A 12,500-nucleotide genomic window follows, 5' to 3' on the forward strand; every position below is an offset into this window, starting at 1 on the left:
TGCTGCCTCAATTCTCGTGTCTCGGGTGAATTTACTGACTTTGCTCTGTGGCGATGGATTATCCTCCTTATTTTGCCTTGCTGCTCAGTCTTCGAGGTGCTGCTGTCCTTGAGAAATTCTTTTGTTTCTACCAAGATTTTTCATTTTTTTTTTTTTTTTCGTTATTTCAGTTTTATGAATATTTGTTTTCGAGTTGGATCCGGATTTGTGCTCGGATCCACTGTTCTTTTCAAACTCCCTTCCACAGATTCTGAAGTAATGTTGTTCTGATATTTCGTAACACTCTCTTCTTTAGTCTTCCTCTTTTCTCTTCCTCACCAGTTTCTGCCTTTCCTCCTTTTGTTGTCATGTTTTCGTTTTGTTGTATTTCCTGTAATTTCGTGCTTTTCTTTCCATTTCCTAATTTCTTTGGGTTCATTCTTCATCCCCGTTTCGCTCCTCCCCGGGATTGGACTTGTGAGATGAGGCGTAATAGCATGCAAATGAGGTGTAGACCAATACAATATGATGCTGCCAAATATATCTCCAAGCTTACGTGAGTTTGCGTGGGGGCATTGCAGGACTGCAGGCATGTAGACCAACACTATAAACTAAGCGAGAAAAATGGACAGCGCATTCTTGATTTCATTGCTCACCAGCGATAAGAAGTGCCATGGCTCTTTAATACCTTTGCACTAGAGTTCATCCATCTAATATGACACTGCAGTAGTGTGTGCATGCGCTTTTCAGTGATTAATCATGCTACGGCGCCTTGACATTGGTAATTCATTTATTCATTGTAAATAAAAAAGTCCGGATTTGTTTATATAAACTAACCGTATGTGTGCATGGAACACGACAATATTATATGTAATATGTCCTCCTGTCGTCCAGTTTTTGACTTCCATACTGTAATATTGCTGGCGGCATAACCAAGAATGTAAAATGTAATGTGGGAGGGAAGCCAGTCGTACTCGTAGTTTTTTAAAATGAACAACAACAACAACAACAACAACAACGATAATAATGATAATAACATAAGAGATTGGTATTGAGATGACCACAAGCTGAGGATATGAACTCTTTTCATGACTAGCGTCGCAGAGCTTCTTCAGAGGAATATTCTTCTGAAAAAGCTTTGTGAACTTTGTCAGGAATATAATATTCAGTCCTCAGCCTGTGTTCCTCTCACCACCACTCTTCTCCTCTCACTACCTCCTCCTTTGTTATGATGTATTGTTGTTGTTGTTGTTTTGTTATTATTATTATTATTATTATTATTATTATTATTATTATTATTATTGTTGTTGTTGTTGTTGTTGTTGTTGTTGTTGTAGTTGTTGCTGTTGTTGTTGTTGTTGTTGTTGTTGTTGTTGTTGTTGTTGTTGTTATTATTAGTATTATTATTATTATTGTTGTTGTTGTTGTTGTTGTTGTTGTTGTTGTTGTTAGTAGTAGTAGTAGTAGTAGTAGTAGTAGTAGTAGTAGTAGTAGTAGTAGTAGTAGTAGTAGTAGTAGTAGAAATAGCAGTAGTAGTAGTAGTAGTAGTAGTTGTTGTTGTTGTTGTTGTTGTTGTTGTTGTTGTTGTTGTTGTTGTCGTAATATTTTTCTTGTGTGAAGAATATTATTACTTAGAGCATTAGTACTAGGAATAAACATACTAATACTGATGATTGTAATGAGTGGTGGTCACCATCATCGTCATCGTCATCATCATCATCATTATCATTATTATTACAAGTCTAGTCACCGTCATACCCTGTGTGTGTTCTATAGAAGCATCAAATAAAAAAAAAATGTTGAAGGAAGCGTGGTTGATCGTAGTTAGCCATGAGAAACAACACAAGGGAGAAAACGGGCATGCTTTACAGAAAAAGGGTAACAGCTTCCTTCAAGCGGGGACTGAATGCAATAAAGTTCATGGTGGTATCTAGGTGTGATTAAGCAAAGAGCAATTAAAATAAAGGGCAATGAAACAACGAAGGCATACAGATGGGACGTAATTATATGTGGTGCTAATCTTAAGAAATCATTTAAATTGTACTAGTAGTAGTAGTAGTAGTAGTAGTTGTAGTTGTTGTTGTTGTTGTTACGTTTGTGATAGTAGCAGAGACAGTAGCAGCGTTAAGGTAAAGGGCCTTAAAGAGAGAGAAAGAGAGAAAGAGGAAGAGGGTAAGCAATAGAAGCTCCCGTGAGTCGTTAGAAAAAGAGGGAGGAAGAGGAGGGGGGATATAGAGAAAATGGAAATCGATGGGTGAGGCGAAGGACAGGTGGAAGTGAGGATGGCAGAAGAGGTGAAGGAGGAGAAGGATTGACGTACAAGTTGCAGATCAGCAGGAGAGAAAAATGTACAAGAAATAGGTGGATAAACTAGTGAATTAATAAACAAAATTGGTAAATCAAGGTAGTAGTTAGCTTCTACATATACTCTTCCAAGACATGCTTTCTCAGTTTTACCGGAAAACCTGAAGTCGTCGAGTAGATTAATCTCTAGGTGCTTTCTTTGCAGTTTATCATGAAAATGTAAACTGGCTGACTAATTGATATTTCTATTCTCCTTTTCGTATTTTCGCAAGGTGAACTTATGGTCAGAAAAGTTATATTTCTGTTCACATCTACCATTATAAATGCAAATATACTCGTATTTCATGAGTGTTCAGGAGTCAGCTCAAAACAATCTATATAATGTACATGTCAATGGTGCATAAGTCTAAGAGTGCATAACAAAGCATTTCTTACAGCTTACTTGTCACAAAACTATCGTTGATTCTGATGGTACTTTTTTTTTTTTTTTTAAGTTGTTTTCCAGTCGGTGTGAAGTATAGCGTGCAGGAGAGAGATGAAACTTGAATAATCTCAATGTTAGTAAGAGAAGAAAATAATAAAACAAAATTCATGTCAGAGAGAGAGAGAGAGAGAGAGAGAGAGAGAGAGAGAGAGAGAGAGAGAGAGAGAGAGAGAGAGAGAGAGAGAGAGAGAGTGTGTGTCTTTCGAGTAATAAATGGAATGATAAACAAATGACATTACATGCTATCAGAAGCGTCGATGGATGTCGTAGCTCTTGCTTAAGCTAACGTAGATATCGCAATTTATCACATAGTCCCGTAAGGGCCAACAAAGGTGCCGGTGTTCCTTTGCGTTCCTTTGTTTCCTTGATTGGGGCAGGCATGGTAAGGGGTGTGTGCAGGAAGTAAACAAGGAAGTCGATTCTGAACTGGCTGTCATGAGGGCAGTCTGTTCAAACCCCTCGCAGTTTAAAAGGATCTTCAGGCACAAGGACCGAGGCCATAGGATTAGAGACCTACGCAAGGAAGTCAGTGGAAGAATATGCAGTAGAAAAACAACAATGCAAAAAAGAACCAGATAAAAGAAAGACAAGAAAAACTAGAGAATGATAGCACACAGACACAGCCACGCACACAGGCAGGCAGACATTTAGCAGAATGAAACACAAAGGAATCATTTATAGAGAGGTGGTTTCAATTTCCATGAGAAAATTGTCCGATGAGAAAGGAAACGAAACGCACCACAGGAACGGAAGGACAGAACCAACAAAGGAAGCTGCGGCAGAGGACCAGTCAGGTGGGAACAAAAGGGAGGGACAGGAGCGGTGGTAAGAGTAGGCCGCGCCGCACTGCCTTTGGGGGGCTCGTGGGGACGGAGACCAAGCGATGGAAATTGATGTGGGAAGCTGTGGTAAAAGGAACCCATGTATTTTAGAAGTGCGGAATGTAAAATATCACGTGAGGCTCGAGGAATAGCACGAGCGGCATGCTTGTATATGTTGGTAGAGGTATCATTATAAAGAAACAAAACGGAAGAAACTGATAGTGGATTTGAAAAGATTATTGAAGAAGTTCTTGTACATTAAAGCGGTAAAATTTAAGATATCGTGATTAGTGCGAAGAAACGGAAGGACTTTTATTTATTTATTTATTTATTTATTTATTTATTTATTTATTTATTTATTATTATTATTATTATTATTTTTTTTTTTTGGTGGACGTACTGAAAAAAAAAAGATGGCACTAATCATAAAAAATATAGGGAACGAACATTGCTGTCATAACATCCTGAAATACTTTTTGCTTGTAATACAAGAAATTAAAAAGCGATCAATTTTCCGTTCATTATCATGTTATACACCATCACGGACATTACAGAGAGGTACTCGAGTCTGTACTTCAGCTCGTAGTGTCAATGCAATAAATCACTGGACGTGTCTTAATTAAAGAAATAAATATTAGTTTTCGTGTAGATATAGTGTTAGGATGACGAACACCGTTCCATATGCCTTACTTACATGACATCGGTGCTGTTCACAATGAGGTGACATGTAACAGTGGACACGCGTCACTTACCGTTGGTGAGCTGCTCGCCCAGGGGAATGAGGAGAGGCACCAGCACGTTGACCGCCATGCCGCACCTGCCGTGGAGAGAGGGGACTGAGGGGTGCGTAACTATGGGGGGTTACAGTGATAAGGAACGCTGCAGCCAGTAGATCAAGACAAAAATCGATCAATTGTCAGGTTAAACCAGTTAGATTTAGTAATTAACACGTGTTTTCCTGATACATCATGAAAAAGGAATTTTAAGAGATACTCGTATAAATTTTATTTTTATCAGAAATTTTCGAACAATAAGTGATTACTTACCTTTTATTGCTCCAATTTTTCATCCTATGTGAAAGACATCTCTTAAAATACTTAACTAATGATCAGTTTTTTTTTTCTTTTCCCATCTGCTCTGTTAGCAATGCTGTATAAGTGCATGCACGCCTTTCATTGAAAGACTGCGAGTATCTTTGCCGGGCTAATCTTCTAGACAAAAGCAACATTATAAAATTCCCGTTTAATTTTTGCGCCACGCAGGAGCACACATGTTCATTGTAATAGACAATGAAAGGCTTTACCTATTTCTTTTATCGGGCATTCTTTAACCAGTCATCTAATTGCCCCACCTGCTGTCCTTCTTTCCCTGTTTACCATTGTGTACCTCGTCATTGCCTGTTTACCGCGTGTATTTATGTTCTCCCTTCGCACTATTTTACCTTTTTACTCGTGAATATCTGAATATTAGAAATTCCCGTCTGGTAAATTTCTTCCACGAACACTTCATCCATAAAATTCCCCCCGAAGTAACCCCGTCCCATGATAAATTAGTTTAGGTCAGGAGAATTTATAATGGGACAAGAATTATTTTCGTGAAATTTGAGGAGGAATTTACATAGGAGCGCAAATATCATATCCCTTCTGACAGCAGTGAGTCCCTTTGTGTTAGCCAGCCAGGAGCCACTAGACAACTGGAATCCTGGGTGCTCTGTGTTCGTTTTCTTTCAAGGCTCTGACAGCTTGACCCCCTTCCTCTCTCTCTCTCTTCAACCCCGCGCCTGCACACATTCCAAGCATTCCACGTGAGCTCCCGCCACAAATTCACCCGACGATCCTCCCAAGCACCATTAGAGGACCCTGAGATAAATTTCTGTTCCATAACATTCATAACATTATTCCGATATTTTTTCAGTTGTTATGATTTCAGTATTGGACGCCATATTGGAAAACCGCCACCACTGAGGAATTTACGAACGTTACAGAAAGAGGAAAAGATAACGAGAGGGAAAAAGGAAAGGAAAGGGAAGAAAAGTAAAAAAAAAAAGTGGTGATAAAGGGATACATAAATAGGAAAGAGCTGGAGAGGAAATATGAAAGAATAGAAAAAGAGTGATGATGATAAAGATAGAGGAAGAAAGAACAATGGAGATTAGCAAAGGCGAGAGAAGAAAATAATATGTGAAAAAAAACAATGAAACAAATTTAAAGGTAAAGAAGACATAATAAGGGAAAAGAAAAAAAGTATAGTATACAAGGACATAGAAGAGAAAAAACACCAAAAATAGTAAGAAAATAAAAGGGAGGAAAAAAACGCAGATATATATGGGAAATAAATGGAATTGAATGGGAGTAAATAGGAAGAAAATATTTCCTGAATGTTTCCGTGGCTTGGGGCCGTAAGGAATGTGTCATCTGGTAAGGGAAAGAGGGAGGCGGAGAGGTGGAATATACATAGCCTTGTATCTACTTTCTCCAATACAGCCACGTGCTCAGGAGTCCCTACATGCCCGCCGCCCGTGCCAGGCCAAGCAAACACTAAACGATCACTGAGTTTGACTTATGTATGTTTTTTTTTTTTTTTTTACCATCCATTATGTCTCCAGAGTTTTTCGTCTTTTACATTTTTAGTGAGATTAATTCCGAAACATTCCCTTTTACTGGAACTTATTGTGATTAGTCAGCCACAAGAGAACGTAAGATAAAGCTGCAATAAAACTCTGTTGTACATTGTGTCTGGGCTTATTAGTGGAATTTTCAAGTTGAAGAGAGAGAGAGAGAGAGAGAGAGAGAGAGAGAGAGAGAGAGAGAGAGAGAGAGAGAGAGAGAGAGAGAGAGAGAGAGAGAGAGACGTACAGACAGGCAGATAGACAAGAAAAACAGACAGAAATACAAGTAACGAGAGAAACAGATAGAAATACAGATAGCCATAGGAAAGAAAAAAAATTAAATATAGACTCCTTGAAAAGCAGACAGAAAAACCAACGGGCGACCAAAGAAACACAAATAGACACAGAGCCAAAAAGAGACAGGAAGACACACATAGAGAACAACCAAGCGCCCCGACAGCCATTGAAGCACGTAGCCTGAGAGAAAGGAGTATAGGAATTTAGGTAAAATCAATGAAGGTATCCTATCCTGGTCCAGATCGCCGGCTAATGAGCAAGGCGATATACTGCTGGTCTTGACGGGCCCAGCCAAGCGTGTGGTGGTATTTCTTGGCGCGCCGGAGCCTGCAGGGGAATGTCTACTGAATCTTTCCCGCCACCAATACACCACCTCCTGCCCCCGGGGAGTGAGTGGGAAATTTTATGGGCCCAGGTGATTATATCTAGTATTTTACGATCAGAAATGTGGTGCCTTAGAAAAATTCGCCTCTCAGAAAGTGCTGATTTCAGTTTGATTTAGCATTCTTAATTTGTTTATAATGATATTGCTCGTACTTTTGCTCTCTCTCTCTCTCTCTCTCTCTCTCTCTCTCTCTCTCTCTCTCTCTCTCTCTCTCTCTCTCTCTCTCTCTCTCTCTCTCTCTCTCTCTCTCTCTCTCTCTCTCTCTCTCTCTCTCTCTCTCTCTCTCTCTCTCTCTCTCTCTCTCACACACACACACACACACACACACACACACACACACACACACACACACACACACACACACACACACACACACACACACACACACTGATGAAGAATCCCACTTTTTCCATCTGTATCGAAATAATCAATAGCTGGAGCGAATTACCTTCACCGTGGCGGAGGAAAGCGAAAGATCGTGCTGATATATTACCGAGATTGCCCTCATCAGTGTAAAGAAAACAGAAGAGGAGGCGAGCACAGTGGATGAAGGGGAGACGTCCAGAAGACGCCTGGCAAGAAACCTTATTGGGTAGACGAGAAAATCTTAAAATTCTGTAATGTCCTGGAAGAAAACAATGAAGATAAATGAGGTCTTGGCGCTCACTTCTCATTAATGAGACTCATGAAAAAAAAAGATTGGAATTATACTGACGGAATGATTTCCTTGTTTCGAAAGCTTGGATTTTTTTAGCAAATGAATAATTACTTCATAAGCCTTCACTGTTGTGTGTTATTGATACAAACGTGACTCGAGTTGTATTTCATTAATATTTGTCAGGACGAAAAGTAATTCCCTTTAAATAATTGACCTTCTAATTATATATATATATATATATATATATATATATATATATATATATATATATATATATATATATATATATATATATATATATATATATATATATATATATATATATATATATATATATATATATATATATATATATATATATATATATATATATATATATATATATATATATATATATATATATATATATATATATATATATATATATATATATATATATATATATATAAAGCCATAGTTTGAAAGTAAAGAGGTGTTTGCAGGGGAGAAAAGAAAGCGAGCAGCAAAGGTGTTGGGGTATATGACAGTAAAAGCCGTAACCGTCACGCCATCTCGTGCACGCGGGTAAAAACGACACCTCTATTTCCTGCTCTAGAGGCAGGGCAGGAGCGGAAGGGATTTTCTTTTTCCTTTCCCGATACTCTGGCCGCCTCTCACTGGCTGCTGGTGGGACTTAATTTCAGAATACACGAGCCGCCCCTGGAGAGGGTGTCATCCAACTTAGGCGATTGTCGTTGCCTTGCTGCCCTGCCCCAGCAGGAAGAGACAAGAGCTTTCTTGTGTATTTTCCCCTTGGAAATGCAAAAGTTCTAGTTTTAAAATGGTGGATGTTTTTTTTTTTTTCACTAAGATATAGTTGAATTATTTCTCGGCTCGAAAAATAAGCTTCATGCATAATGCTTTAACGATTGTTTAACAGGATGCTGGTATTTCATTAAGTTCGTAGTTTTTTTTTCAGAGAGAGAGAGAGAGAGAGAGAGAGAGAGAGAGAGAGAGGAGGAGAGAGAGAGTGTGTGTGTGTGTGTGTGTGTGTGTGTGTGTGTGTGTGTGTATACTCGGAAACACCTGTGTCGAAAATCGATAGATACCTTTTTTCCAGGAGGCAATTTTTTTTTTTCAAGATCAGATAAGACCGTAGATCTAGTAGAAATATTATGAAAGCTGCATTCATGTCCTGCAACACTCGTTAACGTGAACATTTTTTTCCCAGTCGTCAACAGTAAAACAACAGTTTTCAAAGGAATATACTAGTATGACAAAGATTTAGGACTCACACAGAACCTTGTAAGCGGTCAACTTTAAGAGATCCTTCATTGTATATTCACAAAGGATGTATTGCACGATCCCTGCAGAAGAGGCTGAGAAAAGAATTCCTTTGATATCCTTACGGACCACACTGAGTCTCGACATGGGATCACCTTAAAGAAGACCTCCTTGAGTGCCCATAAAGTATCCCCTGGCCGCATACATATTGCTCTTTTATCTACTTTATTTACTTACCCCATTTACCACATTTTATACTTTCTCTCTCTCTCTCTCTCTCTCTCTCTCTCTCTCTCTCTCTCTCTCTCTCTCTCTCTCTCTCTCTCTCTCTCTCTCTCTCTCTCTCTCTCTCTCTCTCTCTCTCTCTCTCTCTCTCTCTCTCTCTCTCTCTCTCTCTCTCTCTCTCTCTCTCTCTCCAGTCACTTTCAGCCAAAGCGAATTGTAGCCTCATTTTGGATTTTTTTTTCTTTTTATTGATTCATCGTAAATCTTAATAGGGCGGATGTCAGACTGGCACCCACGAGGAGCTTTTTATACGGATTAGAAAAAAATTAATCGCCTCTTACTTATGAAAATTTGGGGGGGAACCTCTTTACAGTTTTGGCGGTCACCATCATGGAAGCTGAATCTTATATCTATCACGGTTTCTGATTGTATAATCTAGTGTAAAAAGTGAATTATTATTCTCATTTTGCCCAAGCCTTGCCATTTATTTATTTATTTTATTTTATTTATTTATTTATTTATTTTATTTATTTTTTTTTTTTTGCATTCCTCTGTATTTTTTTTTTTTTTTTTTTGACAAAATTTACTCTGCTTCACACACTAGTCTAGATGAATGTGGGTATTTAAATAAAACTATAGCTTGTGGCAAATAAGTCTGCAACAAAACTATAACCCATAAAACAATCGTCAAACAAGTATAATACTGAGATATACATACGTTTCTTAGAAGTCTGATTTCAATCGTAACACGTTCCTAGCTTTACTCTCCCTACACAGCATTATTTCACTCATTCACTGTCCTCTTCATAATGGTCAATTATTACCGTTGTTTGCACATGTTACAATAGTCTGAACCTACATGGCTACCACAAAACTTGAAATATGGCAATATTTTTCAAGAATGCCCGTCAGGCACCTGCTGTTGGTGGTGTAGAATGACTTAATGATGATGAATTAATTAAAAAGAATCATAATGACACAACAGTACTACACTTTTTTTTTACGATTCTGCTTGATCTCTCTCTCTCTCTCTCTCTCTCTCTCTCTCGCTCTCTCTCTCTCTCTCTCCTCTCTCTCTCTCTCTCTCTCTCTCTCCTCCTCTCTCTCTCTCTCTCTCTCTCTCGCTCTCTCTCTCGCTCTCTCTCTCTCTCTCTCTCTCTCTCTCCTCGTCTCCTCTCCTCTCTCTCTCTCTCTCTCTCTCTCTCTCTCTCCCCCCCCCCCCACAGGTACTTGGCGCCACCAGCTCGCCTTCACGGACGGTGAAGTGATGTTGCTGTCTTTTATGTCATTGTTGGTATCGTGTTCAAGACAATGTTCCCCTGGCGATCCTGAACCATACTTGTAAGTCTTCGGGTCGGATAAATAATTCCTCGTAATTTCTGGCGAGGGAGTCAAGCAAAAAACCTTGACCGTTTAATTATTCCTCTGCCATAATGTGCGGTATTAGAGTCATTTATAGCAAAGTAGTTTTGTATATGAAATTATTGCTTATCACTTCAGATTTTTTGATTGACTTTCTCGGATTTGCGTGCATAGGTTGTTGATCCTTGAGACTTTTGTCTTATTAATTTTCTTCTTTTCTGTGTTGCTGTGAATTACTTAGCTGCAGAAAACGTGAGGAAAGGTCATTGTCTGAGGAATTCGAAAGCGGACAAAGGAAAGGTGATTCGAATTATTAGGACCTGAACAAATAATGGGAGGAGGAGGAAAAATTTACTGATGCGGGCTCGATTTAAACTTTTCTGTGCTAGTGTTCCTGTGAGGCGGGAAATAGACTTTTAGAAATAATAAACGATAGGGTACACGAGGAGGGGTACAATATTTTTAACTACCGGAGAAAATCGTGTATTAGTGTGTGTGTGTGTGTGTGTGTGTGTGAGTAGTAGTAGTAGTAGTAGTAGTAGTAGTAGTAGTAGTAGTAGTAGTAGTAGTAGTAGTAGTAGTAGTAGTAGTAGTAGTAACAGCAGCAGCAGCAGCAGCGTCCGTGATTGTCTCCTTTCACTTATGTTACTTTAGTTTAGTTATGTGCATTACATGCTTTCATTTAACTGAGTGAATGAGTAAATGTTAGGCGTAAAAGCACAGTCTTCATTATGCAGTAACATTGAAATCACAAAATTGCATCCGTCAGCATGGACACATTTACGTCCTATAATAAAAAAAAAATATATATATATATATATATATATATATATATATATATATATATATTTATATATATATATATATATATATATATATATATATATATATATATATATATATATATATATATATATATATATATATATATATATATATATATATATATATATATATATATATATATATATATATTTTTTTTTTTTTTTATTTTTTTATTTGTATGCAAGGTCCTTCAAAAAGCCAAACGTAGCATCCGGAATGGCTAAACGATATGTTTTCTGAATAGCTTAGCAGTTCCAGTTGGAGGCACTGCAATTCACGGATCATCTATTTTGGGAGCTGGTATTTGTAAGTTCTGTGTGAGTACTTTTGCCTGGAGACATGTAAATGAAGTAAACAATAAATAAGGCTGGATCCAGAGCCTCCCGAGGATCTCGTTGTCTCTAATGAGGCGAAATCGTTTTAAATGCGTGGCGCAGCCTCACTTCCCTACTGGCACCAGACTGCAAAAGTGCAGTGGTTTGGAATTTACTTGATGCAATAATGCTTGATCGTAGCTAGTTACATGTTTGGGGCCTTCATTTTTATTGCTCATATTTATTGTGTGTAGGCAGTCTTTACTCTTTGTGGCGAAGGTTCGGGCCTGCTTGGTAACAAGACAAATGCTTTGTTGTACAGAAAAGTCCTTGTGGTCGCTGTACGAGTACATTAGTCTTGCCGACCAGAGTAGAGGAATTAATTTTCTCAAGAACTTATTTAATAAACAATGGCCATATTTCCTTTTCTTTTTGTGTCCTTTATTTAAAGTGAATTTGAATCGTAAATGTAAAGCCTTTTCCTCTTGTTAATAAAGACTTAATGTTAAGAGACAACGCAGTATCAACATCCTCACGTGTTTCCCATCCCCTCCATGTCTGGTTGTCTTTACCTGTCTCTCGCCTCGCCCCTCGGGACCATCTGCTCCCCCAATGTGTCAGCCGTGACGGCGACCACCATTAGTTTCCCTCTGGTTTTTAGATGTTTCTCCCACTCCTCGAAGCCCCAGAGTATTCCTTCCTCGAGATGCAATCTGATTTGTCCCTGTCTTCTTTACCCTCTTCTGCTGTTGTCCAGGTCCTTGCCCTTGGCAGGTGACATTATTTCCTTCAGAGTACTGACACAGGTTCAGGACCACTGTTCACACTGGGGAAGTAAGTGACCACCACACTGCCTATCGGGACTTAAGTGTTCGTTACATGTTTGTTGCCAGTAACAGAAATTTCTGAAACGGAAAGAAAAGTGATATATCTCGCCAGATATTTTGTTGTACTTCTTACAATTCTCGTGTCTGG

At 38.5% G+C, this 12,500-nt stretch overlaps 1 long non-coding RNA gene across 1 annotated transcript in view; it reads right to left on the bottom strand.

Moving 5' to 3' along the window:
* The window catches only part of LOC135109103 (uncharacterized), a 67,345-nt gene that overhangs the window by 46,431 nt on the left and 8,414 nt on the right, over positions 1-12,500 (bottom strand). The window contains exon 2 of the long non-coding RNA XR_010272578.1: positions 4,341-4,405. This is a non-coding gene — a long non-coding RNA (uncharacterized LOC135109103). The remainder of the gene's footprint in view (positions 1-4,340; positions 4,406-12,500) is intronic.

Source organism: Scylla paramamosain, chromosome 18 (genome assembly GCF_035594125.1).
Source record: "Scylla paramamosain isolate STU-SP2022 chromosome 18, ASM3559412v1, whole genome shotgun sequence".
Lineage (NCBI taxonomy): Eukaryota > Metazoa > Arthropoda > Malacostraca > Decapoda > Portunidae > Scylla > Scylla paramamosain.